Source organism: Pteropus alecto, unplaced genomic scaffold (assembly GCF_000325575.1).
Source record: "Pteropus alecto unplaced genomic scaffold, ASM32557v1 scaffold223, whole genome shotgun sequence".
Classification (NCBI taxonomy): domain Eukaryota; kingdom Metazoa; phylum Chordata; class Mammalia; order Chiroptera; family Pteropodidae; genus Pteropus; species Pteropus alecto.
This window is the reverse complement of record NW_006434441.1, coordinates 3,764,815-3,773,404: the sequence shown is the minus strand read 5'-3', so window position 1 is coordinate 3,773,404 and position 8,590 is coordinate 3,764,815. Positions and strand designations below refer to the sequence as shown.

Here is an 8,590-nt window from a genome sequence, read left to right as displayed (position 1 = left end):
TAAAGCAAATCCTCTTATAGCCAGCAAAAATAGACTTGGACCATAGCCTTCTAGAAATATTTGTTGTTTTAGAAGTCTTGATCTCAGCAGGACTTCACAGGCTCCAGGAGGACTGAAAACGGTGACAATGAAGTTACTTTTCCATGGCAGTTTGTTAATTCAAGGTAAGAATATCTACTGAAAGGAAATGGAATTATTGTGAAGAGAGTATGGGGATAGACACAGAGCTAAAAGTACAGTTATTCAGTAAAGTCCTCCGATTCCCTGGGAGTGTTTGGACTTATCGTTGTTCCGGAATGAGAGCTGAATTTCTTCCGGGGCTTCACAGGACTAGCTTGTTCTTTCCATTTCATTTTCCAGAGAAACCTGTGAGGACACATGAGAAACTGGCATAATTGAAGGCAAATGTACCCAGCAGTTGATTCCTTGTAATTTGAGAGTTGTTGAGGTGCTTATCAAAACTTGGTGAGACTCTTTCTGTTTGCCTCGTGGGCCGACCGCAGGACGTTGACTCTGTATGAAATCCTGATCTAGAAGCGGGACACCTACGAATGGTTTCGCAGCAGGTTCCCCGCACACGTGTATTGTGTGATGTGCAAGGGGCTGTCCCCTTTCAAGCTATGCCCCATTTCCTGGGGCAAGGAGATCTCTACCCCGGTCCCTGGTCCAGATGTGCGGCCGGGAATTCATCGCTAGTCCCGGCCTCACAATGGAAAAAGTCAATTGTCTTCGTTACACTGGCTATTGATTACTGTCACTGTGCAGTTCATATTGGAGAGAGGCCCATGGGACTGATCAGGACAGAGTAGATAGCTCTAGTATCTAGGAAAAATTCCGTTTTTCCTTTATGCTATGTTGAGGGTGACCTGAGACTCCACTGTCATAACTGCAGTAGATTTCTCTAGAACTGAAGCCGGTGAGCACTTGGGCCTCTGTTGTTGCAGGAGGGAGCAACTCCCTCACAAGACACATGCTATCAGGGGAGAGGGTTTATGAGGTTCACTCCTTCCCTGCATCCCAGGGCTGAATGGACACTTGCCCTGCCATCGCCTCCCTTCTTACAGTTTGCATACTGATCAAACCCCAGTCTCGATGATGCCGTCCATGGCCAAGAAAGGTTGAGGCGTCTCATGCCTGAAAGGTTTTCATTGCCTAGGGTCACCTAGAGATGGTGCCTTTATTATGGCATCTTTAATTTGTGCCTTTTTTGTACCCCGCTTCCTTGTCTGCCCGGTCCCAATTGTTGAACACCCGAAAGACCTCGGACACCAAGGTAGCCTGCAGTGTTTTGGGTCGAGGCCTCAACTTTGGAACTTCCTTTTTGAATATCGGCCACTACCCCAGTATTGAAATGCATAGCCAGCAGTGTCCAGACATCGGACTCTGGGTTAACGATAGTTTATCTTCGAAAAGCCCCAGAATGCCGGTTAAGTCAACATAAAACACAGAGCATTCTTTTGATGAAGCACTGAGTCCTTGTTTTCTATTCAGAAATTTCTTTTTAACATCAGAGGCAGACCAATAGTCTAAGAAATATTAAAACACAAGTCTAATTTTGCATTAGCTCATTTGTGGTATTTACATTTCCCATCTGGTTGAGCTTAATCACACATATGAAAGTTCCTCTCAGGATTTCTCTTCAGGACCCTACAACTTTCCTCATTCTTTCAGTTTTCCACTTCTCACTCTTTGAGAAATCATCGACTTTAAGACATACACCTTTCCTTCAACATATTTCCTTCAAAATATACCTGCATACTTTATACCCTCCGTTTTCAGAAACAGACACTTTCCTTTCCATCATAATTAGAACTCTTAACTCAACCGCCATATTATAGATAGATGGATCAGAGGCCGATGCACATTCCCTAATTATTTCCCCACCATCAGTATCTGTAACTTTCCTTGGGGGCGCATCTGTAGTATCCTCAGGGAGTGATGAAATAGATGGAGTCCCCAGAGAACTTGCTTCCCCCTTACAATCTGAGGGTGAAGGTGGAGGAAAACATTCCTGATTACGTTGAGGTCTCCGGGAAGCTGCTCCTATCATTGAGCCATCTACTAAGTGTGAGTCTTCATAAAGTAGCATAGAAGTTTGTAATAGGCGACTTCTTCCCACTTTTCCTGTTTCTTTTAAAGAAGATATAATTGTAGGAGACTATTATCATTTCGGGAACTGTAAACAGGCCACACATCTGGGTCCCAGCCCCGCCCAGTTTTAGTTTGGATATAGGCAGGAGCTCGAATGGGAAAGTAGGATGGGTGGAACTGAGAAATCACACCACTAAAAGAAAACGTGTGCCCTTGGGATTTTCGTTTCCTGGAACAGGTAAACTGGGAGATGTGTGCTTGGCAAGATCAGAACCTGTCGTTCCTAGGAGGGGCGAATGCATCAGGGGTCAGGGTCCACTCCTGCTACAAGCGAGCACAGGGTTCTGCATGAGGCTCCAAGGGAGAGACAGAGATTCAGGGATAGAAATGAAGGCTAGTTTTTCAGCGAAAAACTACCTTAAACTCCTACACTGTAGGGGACACAGGCCAGGGAGGCTGATGGCATCAGGGCTGGCTGGCCTGGTGCTCAGCTCTGAGCCATTTGGGCTGTCTCTGAGATTGCTCCGAGGTACCAGAGCCCATCGAGAAATGATCCCAGGACATATAAGGAACGATAAGGAGAGTAAAGCGGACCTGCTACTGTGACTCCCACCTTCTCCCAGTTAGAGTTTCCGCTGGAGATGAGTGGGAATAAAGAAAAGGCAAAGGGGCGCAGAGGAAGGCACAAAAGATTTCCAAGGGAGTTAAATCGTCCTGTTAAGGACAGAAGGTTCTGCACAGTCTTTTAATTTGGAGTTTGGATAGGTATATCTTCTCTGCAATTCCAATGATGACACTGAGTCAGGTAAGTGAGAGAGAGAAAAATAGGAAATGTAGAGGACCGGTGGACTCCAGATCAGATGGAAAACACGTCTCTCATCAGTCTCATAGAAATGGCGTCAGCCATTGGCCCAAGACCAATTGATCTGCCCGGCGTAGAGAAATAAATCCCAGCCTGTCGCAGAGGAGAGGAACCACGGGGAACTTGGGTGGGCCAAGTTGATGTCCTTTGGTACCTTCATGGTCACCAGAAAAGATGATGCAGGATATGGCAAAGTCCCCCAAGTGAGGGAAAGACCAAGCCCTGTGCCGAGAGAAAATGAGGGTCCATTGGCGAAGAGTCCAGAAAAAATTCAACGCCACGCCAAAGTTTTGATCAAAAGAAAAGGTTATTAGAAACAGGATAACACTCCACAGACACAATGAGCTCTGCTCTCAGAGCAGAGACTGTTCAGGAAATTCTTTTTATATGTCGTTTGTTAGTTCTCATTCCTCTGATAGAGACATGCAGTGAGGAAGGGGAAGGGGAAGAGTATGTATCCTGAAAGCCCCACTAGTAGTTACCGGCCTTTAAGCCATAGGTTCCCCTTGGTATTAGCCATAAGAAAGGGAATGATTTTACCTGTGTAGGGTGCGACTTAAAGACTCTGTTGTACCTGCTTCCTCTTCCACAGGTGTGGGAAATGGGTCATTAGGAACCCCAATAGAAATCTTCCTTTGTTCTGCAGGTGTCCTCCTGGCCGGACAGGAGACTGCCGTCTCTGAAAGTAGCTTGATTAAGATTGTATATCTCTTCTCTCCCCCCTATATTCAGGGTAGCACCTGACTGCACCCCTGTTGGCAACCCACCCACGAGCTGAGAGCCGGGGTCCCTTTAAGGCTGAGCTCATGCTTCTGCTGTTCTGAATGGCATTGTCATTGGACAGTTGGGAAACTGAGGTCCACAGAGAGGCAGACACTGGAAAGGTAGAGACCAGGGGATAGCAGAGTTGCCCTCTCCAGGTCGATGACATTGCCCCTCATGCCCATAGGGTTGGTGCGGAAACTGGAAAGCCGAACACACTGAGAAGTTCGAGCCTGTTCCCCCTGCGTGGGTCCCGTCATCTCCTGGGTCCCATGGGGTGTACGTTAGCACGTGGCCATCCACACACACCACACACACACACGCACACACACACGAACTCAAACAAACACACAAGCTAGATGTAGGACTCTTGCGGGATCAGAAGAGGAGCACATACAGAGGTGACTAGAGGAAGAGAAAAGAGCACGGAGGCACTATGTACATGTGACAACAGCCCTCCAGTTCTAGAGCTGTCACCCCACACACACCTGAGCATCCCAGCGAAGCACATGCTCCAGGAACCCTTGCAGGCAAATGAGACAGACAAGCCGTGCTAGGCACATGGGCTCACCTGGGTCTTAAAGTGATAAGAATGAAAAGTTGATTTGCAACCCAGGGCTGTCTCCTCAATGCCATTGTCCTGGCTGAAGCCAGACATCTTCAGGGAGGAACCCTGGATAGGAGTCTGTCGGTGTCATCATGCACGGGCTTTGCATAAAAAGAGGACTGACAGGCAGCAGCTGGTAGTCGAGGAGGGGACTCAGGGACAGGGATCCCAGGAAGTGATGTCACTTCCTTTTCAGCAGACCGCCCACGGAACATGGAAAACAGTTACCTGCCATTCAAATTTCTGTAACAGCCTCTCAGCCAGCTTACTTGACAGTAGGTACTCAGTAGGACATGTTCTCTTGCTGTACTCCCATGTTTCGGGGCTCTGGCCTCCAGAGACGACGCAGTGCCTTCTCCAGATGGTGTAGGCGACTCTGACCCTTTAGGAGAAGGTCCCCTCAGGAAAAAAAGAAAACTTCGGTCAGGTGGCTCCAGGCCAGGCCACCTCTGTGAGTACACCCTAGGCAGCCCTGTCCTCAACGTTGGGGGGAGTCGAACATGAAGGGAGGTCCTCCTGGGCAGATACAATTGTCGGGCGGGAAATAACCTGGTGGTCCTGTCATATCACCCCAGGACAACGCTAGCAGTGTGGAGGGGACTTCCTGAGGGCCCCGATTTGGTGCTATGGAGAATCCAGGGCACTCAGGCTGTCACATCCTTTCCACCCGCGGAGGAGGTATAGGAAGACCATGGTATGTCTATGTCCCAGGTCGAGAGTCAGGAGTTCTGAGGATGGCAAGGTTCGGACTCTGAAACTCACCGCCTGGAGCTGCGCAATGTATTTCCAGAGGACCACGCAGAACATCAGACAGGAGCTCAATGACGAGAGCCTCAACTCTGTCCCCCACCAGGATGGGCAGGCACCACACGGCTATGAGACAGTCCAGCCAGTGCTCAGAGTGAGTGTAGGTGCTGAGCTGATCTGACATCCAGGACCCAGATATCAGGGGGACCAGGTGCCAGGAGTCTCTGCCGCTCCACTGGGCTTCCTCCTAGAGTCCAGCCCTCAAAGGAATCCCGGTCCCCATTCCCTCTCATACCCGCCCTCACTGCCCAGCCCCTTCCTGGACCAGATGCAAAGTCCCGGTCCATATATTTGTACAGAACCCAGCAAAGAGACGTTGACTCCATTTCTCCTCACATTCAGTCAAGCGTATGTTTGCGTTGTTCTACGCATTCTCTTGTCTGAACGCCCACCCCCGGCGTTGGTGCTGGATTCCCGATCCTCGCACACCTTCTCCCCCGCATTCTTAGACATCGTCATGATCAGTACGGGTACATTTACGCAAAAGGATATGGGGTTCGTGTGACGTGTCCATTGCTCTGCCACTTGCTGCCCTGGGGACACATCTTCGCGAGCCCTCCAGGACACACACAGTTGCCAACATAACAGGAGGGGACCCGTTTCCACTGCGATGAAACTGTTCCGCTCCATTGGCTCTCCTTCTCTTGCCATTCCAGTAGGGCTGCCCTGAACATCCCACACGTCCTGATATCCTTACCCCTCACTCCAGGAGAAGCCTCTCTGTTCTCATCCTAGAGTGGGACTTTTGGTCAAACGTCACAGGGATGACGCTCAATATGGGGAGGCGCTGTTTTCACTCAGCCAAGAAAACAACCTCAGATACCAATATTTTGACTCACTTCCCAGCTCAAATTCTACTTTGAATGCCAAGAACCTTTTTTCTCCTGAGAACACGCGTGTCTCTCCTCTTGCCCCCAGTCACTGAGGGCTTGGGAGTTTGTTCTGAGCTGCCGTCCCCAACCCTCACGCTAGCCCATTGTGCGGCCTCTGACTGCATGTCCCTCTTCTGTCGTACCTCAGGGGGAAAGTGAATTAAGGAACCAACCCTATAAGACAAGCATGGTGCCATCCGCCCGGGAACGCAGGCTGGACACTCTCATCGCGTCCCTGGTGCCTGCCTTCCTGGGCAGTGACCTCACCTTCGTCTCCGCCTTCCTACGCACTTACAGATCTTTCACCACCACGCAGCGGGTGCTGGACACACTGTGTGCAAGGTGAGCACCCTGCCTCCACCTATCCCCCGCAACGCAGGGTTCATTCAGCCGCCTGCTAGTGTGAGTTCTCAGGTCACTGCATCTCTGAGTCTGTTTGCTCCTCTGTCAGGCAGGGTGCGATCCAAGCCAGCCTCAGAGGGTCATTGTAAGGACTAGTGGCGTCCTCCCTAGCAAAGTGCTCTCTGGGTGCCTGACCCTGTGGAGAGGTTCCTGCGGGTGGGTGCGGGGAGCTGTGACACTGCTAATGTGGCATTTTCCCCTCCTCCTGATGATGCTTCTGCTTGAATCCTCACTGTTCCCGGGGTTGGGCCAAGCTGTTTTGTCATCTGAAAAGGAGATTGGTGATTCCATGGGGTTCCTGTTCTGGATGAAGCCAGAGTAGAAACCCCAGGGGCGAAAGTAGGTGAGGCTCACTCAGAAGATATCCACAAGGAGAATGATGAAGGCTCATTTATTCGGCAAATATATGGGAAGCCACACCAGGTGCGGGCACGGAGTAAGTCGTGTCCACAGGACAGCCGATGTGACATCCTCCTGGTCCCCTGTAGGTATGGCTGTATCTTTCCCAATTCTGAAGGGGACGGTGGACCCGTGGACCAGGTGAAAGGGTGAGTGGGCTTGAGATAGAGCCCTGAGCTGGGTGTGGAGCCTGTGGAGGTGAGGTGCCAGCAGAATCCTGAAGCCCACACGTCACTTGTTTCTGCAAGGGGATGGAGGGCTGAGGGTATTTCCTAGAGGATAGGGAGGGAGGAGCTATGGAGAGGGTGGCTGCTGGGCACCAGGGATGTCGGGACAGGGTCAGCCCAGCTCCCCCCACCGCAGACCAACAACTTTCAGTTCCAAGGGCTTTCCTCGGACAGCCCTGGGAGACCAGGCACATCTCTGGCAGCACTGCCAAGTTGCAGGAGCATGAGGAGCGGGACTAATTCTGGACTTGCTGCAGCAGAGGGCATGGGGACCCAGACCCCCACACGGTGCTCTGGGAGGCCAGTGTGGAAGGAGATGCCGGGCCTCAGACTCTGTTACTTGCCTATATCCCCAGGGCCATCTACTCCATCTTAGGCATGTGGCTGGACCAGCACCACGAGGACTTTTTCCAGCCCCCGGAATTCCCCTGCCTCAGGCTGTTGCTGGCCTACATCCAGCTCAAATTCCCAAGGTCCAGCCTGGAGCACCAAGTCCACCTCCTCCTGTCAGGACTAACGGACCTGGAGTCACCTGAAGCAGAGATGGAGGGTGAGGACAACTATGGGGGGAATGTGGCCTGTATATGTGTAGACCAGTATCGAGTCACCCAGAGGGCGATTTCCGAGGCTGGGTTAGGCCAGAACACCGAGTCAGCTCACACCACCGTGCCCAGGGACTGCGTTCGGGATCCCTTCTCGGGGTGGGTTCTTGAGCTCTGACTCCATTGATGGATATGAGAGGTTCCCTTCCTTTGGAAGGTGCATCAGAGGGAATGATGCTGATAATATGTCTCTTCTTGGATCTACATACCAGGTCCAGATGAAGACCAGGAAACCACACAAGAGGTGACACCAACATCATCTGTAGTGCCATCTACAGAGCCTGAGGCTTCTGGAGGCTTGGCCTCCCCTGAAGAAGAAGAGGCCAAGAGGGAACACACACCATATGCCATTCCCGGCATGTCTGGAGGCTCAGCCTCCCCTGAAGGAGGTGATGGCCAACAAATGGCTTGCCTCGGCTCCTCAGAGGCCTTGAGGGCCCGCTTCTGAGCAGCGGCCTTTTCGAGTGGCGCTCCGGAAGGTTCTTTCTCTGTCCCTCCATATGCATTCTTTTCAATTGTCGTTTTTCTCTTACCTATATAAAGTTTCACTGTAGTTTTTCTCATGATGTTCAAATACGATAAAATTTATTTTGACCCAATTTTTAAAATTATTTATTATTATTTATGCCTGCAGTACCCGGTCCTCCGACGTGGTCTCCCATTCAAGTACTAACCAGGCCCGACCGTGCTTAGCTTCCACGATCACATGAGATCGGGCACGTTCAGGGTGGCATGGCCTTAGACAGTACTCAGTTTCTTAGAAATGTCCTCACTTCTTGCAGAATCTTAAAAGCATATCAAAGCTAGTATTATTCTCCCCATTCTAAAGGTGAGATAACTAAAGTCCTGAGTTCATTGACTTGTCCAAGTACACATAGCTAATAAGTGATGGAACCAGAACTAGAATCATATTCAGAAATGGAAACTCTGGAGGCCAGGGAAAGTCTTTGCAATCTTGG

The 8,590-nt window shown here is 50.5% G+C and overlaps 1 pseudogene; it reads right to left on the bottom strand.

The window, feature by feature from the left end:
- Positions 1–8,256: 8,256 nt before the first annotated feature.
- LOC112477870 lies at positions 8,257–8,375 on the bottom strand (annotated as a pseudogene).
- Between the last annotated feature and the right edge of the window lie 215 nt (positions 8,376–8,590).